At 39.1% G+C, this 11,322-nt stretch overlaps 1 protein-coding gene across 5 annotated transcripts in view; it reads right to left on the reverse strand.

Annotated features, from left to right (window-relative positions):
- naaladl2 (N-acetylated alpha-linked acidic dipeptidase like 2) overlaps window positions 1-8,372 on the reverse strand; it is a 703,949-nt gene extending 695,577 nt beyond the window's left edge. For all 5 annotated transcript variants that reach the window (XR_003673909.1, XM_028444647.1, XM_028444645.1 and 2 more), the window contains exon 1: window positions 8,109-8,372. The gene's annotated coding sequence lies outside the window, so the exon portion shown is untranslated. The remainder of the gene's footprint in view (window positions 1-8,108) is intronic.
- Between the last annotated feature and the right edge of the window lie 2,950 nt (window positions 8,373-11,322).

The following is an 11,322-nucleotide window of genomic DNA, read 5'->3' on the forward strand; positions in this document are numbered from 1 at the left end:
AATGTATTCTCTGATATACAATAATTGTTATGCACAAAATTGATATTTAGTGTGCGTTAAACGTACAGGCTGACATTTTCAAGTTGTAGGAGATTTCAGAGGCCAACATGTTAACAACATTAAAGGTTGTTAATAAGAAAGGTTACTAAATTGGAGTGACGAAGGGGTTCTCCTAATCTGAAGAGAGACCTCGGGGAGTACATGAGACAGAAAAGGTTGAGAAACACACACCCAACACAGCATAACGTGGATGGCTGTTCATCATAGGAATGGAATCCACACAAGGTTCCTGCTGCTTAACAGAAGGTTTTCCTTGCCGCCATGATGAATTCATGTTGGGTGTGGGATACATATGTATGTGTATATACGTATATATGCATGTGTGTATCCATAAAATGAAGAGTCCGTCCTTAAGACTGCTCTACTGTAAAGTGTCTTGAGATACCATTGGTTATGATTTGGCGCTATACAAATAAAAGATTGATTGATTGATTGATTGATTGATTGATTGATTGATTGATTGATTGATTGATTGATTGATTGAATGATTGAGAAACACTGTCATATCGGACCAATATTGGTATCGACCAATACCCAAGGTTGCAATATCGGTATTGTATTGGAAGTGAAAAAGTTGTATTGGGACATCCCTATTGTGTCTTATTAACTCTTATTTTAGGACCTCCGATTTCTTGAAACAGAAATGCAATGCTGTTCTTAATATTTCATTTAATTTTATTGAAATTTATCAAACAAAATCAAGCATAGATTGCAATCTGACACTGAATATAACTATATGAATATATGAGTATAGCATCAAGTGCATGTTTTGGGAAAATCTCACATTTAAACAGTTTTTCTTCATAAACGGCGATCAGACAGTCTGACGTAATATAAAGCGATATGATGGACTTCAGCTTCTGAAATAGAAATATATCTATGACATTGACTAAACCCTCACATACATATTTTTGGACAATATCACACATTTCCACAATGTTTTTCAAAAAACGGGTCGGCTAATGTTAGCTTTAGCAAGTGTAGCAAACGGCTGGACGTGAAATCACACGTGATGTTAGTGCGTTTCTGTTTCAGTGCATTTTGTGCTGTGTATGAATATGAAATTAATGACAATAGTAAATGCCATCATTAACCGTATTGAGCATGTTTGGAATGATTTCAGGAAGTTTAATGGCTTGTAATGAGTCTGATTAGTGAAAGACCAGCAAAATGAACTGAAATAAAAAGGTGTGAACTGAAAGATTATTGGAGAAAGACTGTCTGTGTTCTCACATAATGACGCACACTTCAAGGTCAGAAATTAAATAGTCATTTTACAACAGAACGGATGACTCAGTAGGCTGGCTGACGTTATTAACATCATTTACTTAGTCATCTCATAAACCTTTTAAAAAGGTGCAGTTAGAACGATCCAGTGGACAATAAGCTGCGACATGACATGAAGCCTAATTTTAAAGAGTGAAAGGTGAACCCATTGTGCATGACTTCAGCCGCACTCATGGAACCTTAATGAGGACTTTTTGGGAGAGGGTTGGACAGCCTTTGGGGTTCATCACTGAATATTTCACTCCCAATGACCCTAATCGCACAATGTCCTCTCGCACAAGTGTCCTCTGGCTTGTCTGTGTGAACTAAAATCCAGGTACATTTGCTAAAGTTTTGATGGCTGAAAAAAGAGAACAAGTAGAATCAGAACACAGATCTTTAAGGGTAAAGAATCTACAACTCTGTTTCAGTCCCTCAGTCACTATTTCTGACATCTTGTGTTTTTAACATCTTATGCTATGAAAGAAATCCTGCTGATATCCAATAATAAAAGTTGAATTTTTAATAAACATTGTAATTTCCACTTCCAGCATCTGGTCATGAGTTTTGCAGAAATCACAGAGAATTTCTCAGCTCATGAGCAAATAATTCAAAGTTTGATTTGTGGAGAATTTCACATTGAAAATGTTCACTTTCTTGCTTGAATGCGAGTGAATCGGAGCATGAGTAGGGTTCTCACCAGGAATTTTTCACAGCGTAGGGGGATCGCTTGGAAAGCGAGTGAGCGCAGCTGACGTGAGTGTTGTAGGAGGGTCCGGGGGCACTCTCCACACAGAAAATATGTAACCCTCTGAAACACTATTTAGTGCAGCCAAAAATAATTTTTGAAAATTAGATGAATTGTTAGATTATGAATCACACTGTTTATATTGGACAGTGATTATGGGTTACAGAGCAAAGGTTGCGGGCCAAAAAAAGAAAACCCGGCCCGACAGAACACAGCCTGAACCTGTCAGACCCGAATGAAGCCAATATCTCGAAGCCTGAACCCATTCCAACAAGACAATATTTACATCTTTGAGCGTGCATGTAGAATGATCCGCTTCATGTGCCGGTTGAAGCACACTGTTTATATTGGATGGTGATTACGGTTACAAAGCAGAAGATGCACACAGGCAACATCAGGGCAGCTAAGTAGCTGCAGGGGTCTTCGCCTGTATTAAATAGACTGTGCAGCTGATGTATGTGTTTCTCAGTCATGCAGATTAAAAAGTTAAAGCAACCCATGCACGCCTGGTAGTCCCTTTTGTGTCCAAGTGTGCAACAATAAGTCTTTTCACATTCTGGAACTGTGCATGCACAACCTGGGGGTCATGGGTCAAGAGGGATATAAACATCAACAAGCTTGTTTACTATTTCTAACCTAACAGTGTTTGTAATGTTATTCCAGAGATCTTTAGTTTTTTAAGAGTGTTCAAATTATTAATATTACACATATTCAGACTTGAGGAGGGACCAGGGTTTTCCGTAATTCACTCTACCGCTACCCTTCAGACTCAGGTGGGCCATGGCTTTTCGATGATCTGAGCTTGACTTGTGTAGTTGTTTTAACTGTAAAGTGTCTGAGTTTTTTGAAAAGTGCTTATAAATAAAATGTATTATTATTACTATTGATGGGACAAGTGAGATTTCCCAGTGTGAAAAGGACAGTAGGAGTTCTTACTTTGAAAAGATACATTTACGACATACACTATTCACTAACCAGGTCCATGATTATATTTATAAAGCTATTATTTTAATTCAATTTACAAGTTTGAAGGAAGTGCAAAGATGGACAGGTCGATGTGTGAAAAAGTCAGGAAAAACCTGAATTTTTAGCTCGTGTGCAACAGGAAAAATGATCTAAATCTCTGTCAGACTCGCTGTCAGCCATGGCGAGGTCCCTCTTAACCTTTGGCGCAAGAACTGATGAAAAAAGAAAAAAAAACAAAGCAAAAAAGCAACATCACAGAGTATGGGGATCAAAATCACAGCGCCAAGGCCCCGACATTAAACTACACTAGCGAGGACCCTAATGAGTTACAGAAACACGTTCAGTTTGAAGGATTAATTTAGCTTTATTCACAAAACCCATTGAGTGAAAGATGCCAAACACTCTGCAGATCAGGGTGTGCTCACTCTGTTGGAGGCAGATGGAAAAATACTGAAAGATTAGTATAATTAAGGATAAATGGGGGTGATAAATCACATTTACCATTGTCTTATACGTACAGTAGTTCCCTACATTTAACCCCTCCCTGAGGAGCTGTGGGCTGCCACGGAGTAGCGCCCAGGGAGCAGTTAGGGTTACAGGACTTGTTCAACATCCCACAGCGATGGCCCAAATGGGTTTTGAACCAGTCATCCTCCAACTACAAGCATGCTTCCTGACCCATTGGGCCATTACCACATTTAGGCTCAATATTAAAGGGTCAAAGGAGCATGGGCGTTACGTTACGCCAACCATCAGAGGCACCATTTTGTCCAGTCACATATTTTCTCACAACACCTCAAAGACGATCTCATAAAGAAGATTAAGGCAGCTCTGTTTATGTTTAGAATGGAGCAGCTTGGAGACAATCCTCAGTGAAACGATCACTACAGAGCACTGAGTGCTTGGTGGGTTGGGAACAATTAGCATCTATTTCTGGTTAAGTTTCCATTGTCAGAATTCTTCCTACAGTGAGCTGCTCCACTGTGTGGAGGCGTCTTTCAGAGGAATTTGTGTAATGATAGTGTAACCGATGTGAACGAGAAGCCCACTTCCTGTCATAGTTTTATTGTGATGGGCCCGCTCTGCCTTTAAGCTCCTTTGCCCCTCCCCCTCACTCTTGATTGCTCAGCTGCTACTGCTGCTATGGCTGCTCTCACTGTGGTGTCAACCAGGTTGGCTTTTTGATTAAAAATAATCGGTTAAACAAACCATCCATCAAAAATAACCGGACGAATATATTCTTCTATAACCCCACCATCTCCCCCCTCATTGGTGAGTCGATCCACGTTGTATTTTTTATGCATTTTGTGTATTTATGTCATGCCAGACTCCATTGAAATTCCTGCTAAAATAAGCTAGCATTAGCTCTGGAACACACATGGTCAGTTTGACCATTTGCACTTTTTATTTAAATAATCTTTTTACTTTCTAATTTATTACCAAAGCCGAATTGTTTATTAGACAGTATTATATTAAGATAATACTTCGCTTTTTGTAGTTTTGACAGGTTTTGACAATCTCTGTTACTTTTTGAAATAAATGCCTAAGCGTCTATGTGGTGTTGAATAGGCTTTGACCTTTTGAATGAATTGAATGACTTCTATAGAAGTCAACAACAATGAATCGTTTTACAGCGAATGATTTTGATTTAAAAGTGCACTTTATTTCTTTTTGAACAGTGAATGTATATAATGAAGCTTCAAATTGATTACGATTGATATGGATTTTTCTGCTGTGATTTATAGCAGTTATAACTGTTTATTTATTTAACAATTACCAATTATTTAAGGGTGCAAAGGTTAATTTATTTTCTTCTTTAAAAGGTACTTATGCTAATTTTATTAGCTTTTTGACTAATTGTGGTTGGCCTTGTTTCATAGGTCAGGTTTTTTTTGTTAGTTCTGGATCACATGCCACTCTCAACCACTAGATGGCGAGCCACCACCCAACCACCGCTGCATCGCATTAGGAATATCTGATCTTTTTGTTTCCTCTGGCACTCAGACCTAAAACCTGGATTATACCCTGGGAATTTTTGTTTTCCATTTTTTTTCCAATGTGAAAGAACTTTGCGGAACCCTTTGCATGTCAACTCTGCGCAAACAAACAAACTGAGCTGAGACACACCAAAGAAAACTAAATTTGAACTGAACTTTGACTGCTGAATTCTGAAATAGGAAATTATTTTCTTTGTGTTTTGTAATTGTATTTTTGTTGTTGTTTGTCTATATCTAATTATTAATAGCAACTAAATAATATATATAAAATATATACTGACTCCAAATATCTTTAATATATATACTAAAACCAAATTATTTTGTGAATGTCAATTATTCACGTACCTTGGCTCAACAGCCGGACCTATTTCTGTGTACCCTTTTTTGTAGTCAGTTCCTGAGCCCCTAGTGCGTAACAATAATAATGATAATGATGTTAACTAACTCTGCCTGTGTCGTCAGTGTGAACTCTCAGTACTGCTGTGAATGAGGCCTTGTGACATCCTATCAGCTGCATCACATCCCATTTATGGTCATTCACCCTAAAGCAGAGCAGCAGTGTGTTGTTGCATTTAGTGTCAACAGGAAAGCTGGTGACTTACAGTTTATTTTGATTGTTAACAAGCATTGGTCTAAACTGAAGTCACATGTTTAAAACTCTTAACACAGTCCCTGTGGGCTAAACTGTGAATCACTTTCCATTGCTTTCACACTAAATGCATTCATTCCCCAAATTCATGAACTCTTTTCTCAGTCACGAGTTCACCACCTGCCAAACATTAAACTTTTACAGCACATTTTTTCAAATGCTAACACACTTTGTTTAAAACGGGTAAAAGCCAGGTCAAAACAAAATTAGGGGAAATACATGAGGAATGTCTGCTGCAGCCACAATGAAATCTATTGAAAATTATATCATCATATGTGATGATAAAAGTAAATAAAACATGATGCAATTTCAAACACAGCGTAGTGTAGTTTTCAGCTAAAAACTGATTCAGGTGATCCGTGTTTGGCTTCATTAGAAACAAAGGAGTGACTTCCGATTCTTTTTTTTTTTGCAACTATGATCAGCGAGTGAGGTTGGTAGAGAGAGAAGAGCAGCCAGGAGAGGAAGACCACATTCTGATTTCTGAGATTCTGCATTTTTTTGTTTACAGTAATCTTTAAATGTTTTTGTCCCAAAGTACTTATGCAAAAGCACAAATGTTCTTGATTACTGTAAATTGCTGCATGCATTCCTGATTCAGTCGTGTTGCAAAGATCTTATTTAATATTAAAATACTTTTTTCACCTGAAAAAAAATCATTCAAACTTGAAAAAATAAGATCAATGTTATGTAATGCTCTTTGTTGTTAGTATTATGTAGTTCAGTGTGCTCAGAGTTTATATGAGAGCTTTAATTGCTCTTTAAAGCAGAATAAAAGTTAATTCCTCTTCAACCTGACCTCGTAAACACTTAATTCCTAATGTTAATTTAATTCAGAATTGAATTTAAATCCAAATGAAGTGGCTGGTTTATTCCTATTTTAATTTTAAATTAGATAATTCATCTTTCTTGTAAACACTTAACTTGCTTAATTCCGCTTTAAGTTCATTTGGGTCGTTCTGCACTTGAGCGACTTGCAGCGATGACGCACTGGTGACAACATAATCCAAGATGGCGGCGGCCCGGACTCCAGCCGGGACTATTTAATAAGAGCCTTAAAAGACATGGATATAATGAAAGGAGTGGATGGACAGAAGCATAAACATGCAAACTTTCACACTGACTTATTAAACACACACGAACCTCGGCAAACACGCTAAACGGAACAAGCTTCACCGGACGGCTGGTACTAGGACCTGGAGGCACAGCAAATGCGTCCCCGTACTGTTGCACAGGCTGTAATATCACCAAGTTGATCATTTTATCTGTTGTTAGAGCTACTATCTTTACCAGGGAGCAAATATTTATTCTTGGTGATTGTTTTCCTGAGTTTTTTACTGGTGATTAGTTCCTATCTCCCTTATGCTCCGCAGTCCAAACTGAAACTGGTCTTTTGTGTTACAGCCAAAAATAAAAGGTTTGTTGTGTGTTTTTTCCGGTAGACGTGATACGTCATGTTCGCCCCCTGTCCAATCAGACCCTTCCCAACCCTCAGACCTAAAGCAGAATTAAATAATGCCAAATAAACCGTTTTTTCATGTAAACCTCAATTTGGGAATTACTATTACTATGTAAACACGAAGCAGAACATTTTTATTCCGAATGATTTAAATCGGAATATCTAATTCCGAATTAAAAAACACCATGTAACTGTGGCCACTGTATGTTTCTAAAGTGACACTATTTGCTAGTGTTGTGGTTGAATGAGCTTCCTTTGAGATGTGTAAAAAGTGTTTTGTTGGCGAGAAACACTTGTGGGAATGAGAGTAACTCTTGAGCTGAGATCATGATGGACATGCAGACTGGGTTAAGAGTTTTGAACATGCGACTTTGGACCAATGGTTGTGGACAATTAAAAAAAATAAAAATGCTTCAGGACTGACCTGTTGGTCATTAATTGATCATATATTCTTGACTTTCTATTTTTATCGCAACTAGCCTGGTTTTCTTGGTCAGAAATGATCAAACATGAGCTCACTGGGTGGTCTGCGTCCTCCTGCACTAAGATATGGAGCTACCTGATGCCTGCAGCTACAGCACCTGTTAAATAGCAAGGCCCGCTCTGTGTGATGTGTGTCTATGCCTTCCCTGACATATGCAAAACACAGGAAGACAAACCCCCGAGCAGTGAACAGAAGCTCCTTTCTCTCCTCACTGCGCTAGTGTTACTCAGAGGGCCGCACACAAACACACACACAGCACAGGTTGGCATGGGATGTACGACACACACCTACACACACTCATTAACATCTCACTTCACTCAAATCCTCCAGACGAGAAGCAAAATAATCAGAAGTGCTTTAAGATGAGGCTGAGAGAGAGACAGCTCCAACGCTGCTTAGCTTTACACACACAAACCTGAATGTTGAAACCTACTACTATTATTACAGACAGTCTAAATCAAACAAATATGTACATTTACCTTGAAGCTGAGTTGGTTGGACAACCCTCTTGTTTCCTCTCTGTGTGTGTGTGTGTGTGTGTGTGTGTGTGTGTGTGTAGAGCAGAGGATAAAGGCCCTTTAATAGATTGTTGTCTGAGCCGTGCCGCAGCCGTCTGCTTGTTTACCTGACACTGTGTGTGTGTGTGTGTGTGTGTGTGTGTGTGTGTACTGCTCCACCTTCTCCACCTTCTCACCTGCTTTAATGTTAAATGGGACTGTCACTGTTAGCCTGTGCTGCACTGTGGCTGTCTACCTTTAACTTAGTCTGTGTGTGTGTGTGTGTGTGTGTGTGTGTGTGGCTTCTTACACTCCTTGTATCTACTCATCTAACCAGTTTGGCCAGGTGTGTGTGTGTGTGTGTGTGTGACCTAGTGCTCTAAGCATTCATACATCATACAGTGACATATCTTCATTCCTGTTGCATTTTAAAAGACGTGGTTTGTCGTGGTTGAACGTAACATTTTAGTTTCTCTGACATTCGGCCTCAGACTTCCCAACATGTTTTACATGAGTTAGAAAGCCTGTAAAGACTCATGTTTATCTGTAATCAAGAATATTTAACATATAATAACATGAAATCAATCATCAATAAAAAAAACTGTGACAATACTTAAAAAATCAATAATACAATTAAAAACAATAACCATAATGTATTTCTTATAAATCATTATATATCACATTATTATATTGTATAATACATATGTATTATAATATATAACATTCTGTATTATATTATTTGTTATTTATTCATACATTTTAATATGATATTCATTTTATGAAACAAAATCAATTTTTTATGTACTTGAGTATTTATACCTGCACTTTAGTGTTGTTTGTGTAAATAGATTTACCTTCAATCAATCTCAATCTTTATTTGTATAGCGCCAAATCATAACCAATGGTATCTCAAGGCACTTTACAGTAGAGCAGTCTTAAGGACGGACTCTTCATTTTATGGATACACACATATGCATATATACAGTACGTATATACACATACATATGTATCCCACACCCAACATGAATTCATCATGGCGGCAAGGAAAACCTTCTGTTAAGCAGCAGGAACCTTGTGTGGATCCCATTCCTATGATGAACAGCCATCCACGTTATGCTGTGTTGGGTGTGTGCAGAGGAGAGGGTGGAGACAGAGCCGCTGAGACTCTGTAACTCCACACTGAGGAGCCCACGGACCTGCAAGACAAAAGCCAGAAGGAGTACAGGAGCAAACACACAAGGGAAGAAGCAGACATAGAGGGAGTGTTAGAGAGAGGAATGGGACCCTCTCCGGTCCCTCTCTAGCCTAAATGACCTCTCTCTTAACGCCCTCTCCAACCTCTCTCCAACTGAGCATGCCAGACCCCCCCCCCCCCCCCGGCAGTCTATGCCTATTGCATCTTAATTATGAGCTATGAGCTGGTTCCTAACTAAAAGCTTTACCAAAGAGGAATGTTTTGAGCCTAACCTTAAAGGTAGAGAGGGTGTCTGCCCCCCGAACCGTGGTTGGTAGATGGTTCCAGAGAGGTGGGGCCTGATAACTGAAAGCTCTTCCTCCTATACTACTTTTAGAGACAAATGGAACAACGAGTAGTCTGGGGGGATTGTATGGCACTACAAGCTCCTTGAGATAGACTGGTGCCTGTCCATTTAGGGCTTTATAAGTGAGAAGAAGAATCTTAAATTCTATTCTATATTTTATGGGAAGCCAATGCAGAGAGGCTAATACAGGAGTAATGTGATCTCTTCTCCTAGTTTTAGTCAGTACACGTGCTGCAGCATTTTGAACCAGCTGAAGTGTCTTAAGCGACTTGCTCGGGCAGCCTGCTAAAAGAGAATTACAATAATCCAGTCGAGAGGTAACAAAAGCATGGACTAGCTTTTCGGCGTCGCCCTGAGACAGGATAGATCTGATTTTAGCAATGTTACGGAGATGAAAGAAGGCAGTTCTTGAAGTTTGTTTTATGTGTGAGTTGAAGGATAAATCCTGATCAAATAGAACCCCAAGGTTTCTAACAGTTGTGCTTCGTGCCAGAGTAATGCCATCTAGGGCAGTTAGGCTAGCATAGGTTTCTCTAAGGTGTCGTGGGCCCAGTACAATGACCTCAGTCTTGTCTGAGTTGAGAAGAAGAAAATTTTGCTCCATCCAGGCCCTAATGTCCTTTAGACAGGCCTCAAGTTTAGATAGCTGATTTGTCTCACCTGGCTTCATTGATACATACAGTTGGGTATCATCAGCATAGCAGTGGAAGTTAACAGAGTATTTTCTCATAACATTACCAAGGGGGATCTTATAGATACAGAAGAGGATTGGACCTAGCACAGAGCCCTGAGGAACCCTGTAGCTTACTTTAGTGTACACAGAAGACCTATTATTCACGTGTACAAACTGGTACCTATCAGATAGGTAGGACTTAAACCAGTTTAGGGCAGTCCCTGTGATTCCAAGTAATTTCTCTAATCTCTCTAGTAGAATATAGTGATCTATAGTGTCAAAAGCTGCACTAAGATCTAATAAAACCAGCACTGAGAGTCGTCCTTCATCTGAAGCCCAGAGTAGATCATTAGTTACTTTAACTAAAGCAGTCTCTGTGCTGTGTTGAGCTCTAAAACCTGACTGGAAGTCCTCGAACAGGCTGTTGTTTTGAAGGAAGTCACAGAGCTGAGCCGCCACAACTTTCTCAAGAATCTTTGAAATAAAAGGAAGATTAGATATAGGCCTGTAGTTTGCTAAAGTGCTGGAATCAAGAGAAGGCTTTTTGAGAAGGGGTTTGATTACAGCTACTTTAAAGGACTGTGGCACGTAGCCTATTGATAGGGATATATTTATTGTCTCCAACAAAGATGGGCAGACTAGGGGAACAACTTCTTTAAACAGCTTAGTTGGGATCGGATCTGAAAGGCAGGTCGATGGTTTGGAGGATGAAATAATAGAGTTAAGTTCCTGAAGTCCTATATGTGTGAAACAGTTTAGGTTAGGCCTATTTACATTTAATGGTACAGCAGGCCCAGGTGAAGGCAGGGAGTGGCTAATTTTATCTCTAATCTTATGAATTTTATCGTTAAAAAATGTCATAAAGTCCTCACAGCTGAGGGCTAGAGGAATCATGGGCTCAATAGAGCTCTGACTTGTTGATGAATAAAACATAACTATTTGTCTGTGGTTCATGTATCCATGTTGTTTTGATATCGAAGAG

This window comes from Gouania willdenowi, chromosome 4 (assembly GCF_900634775.1).
Source record: "Gouania willdenowi chromosome 4, fGouWil2.1, whole genome shotgun sequence".
Lineage (NCBI taxonomy): Eukaryota > Metazoa > Chordata > Actinopteri > Blenniiformes > Gobiesocidae > Gouania > Gouania willdenowi.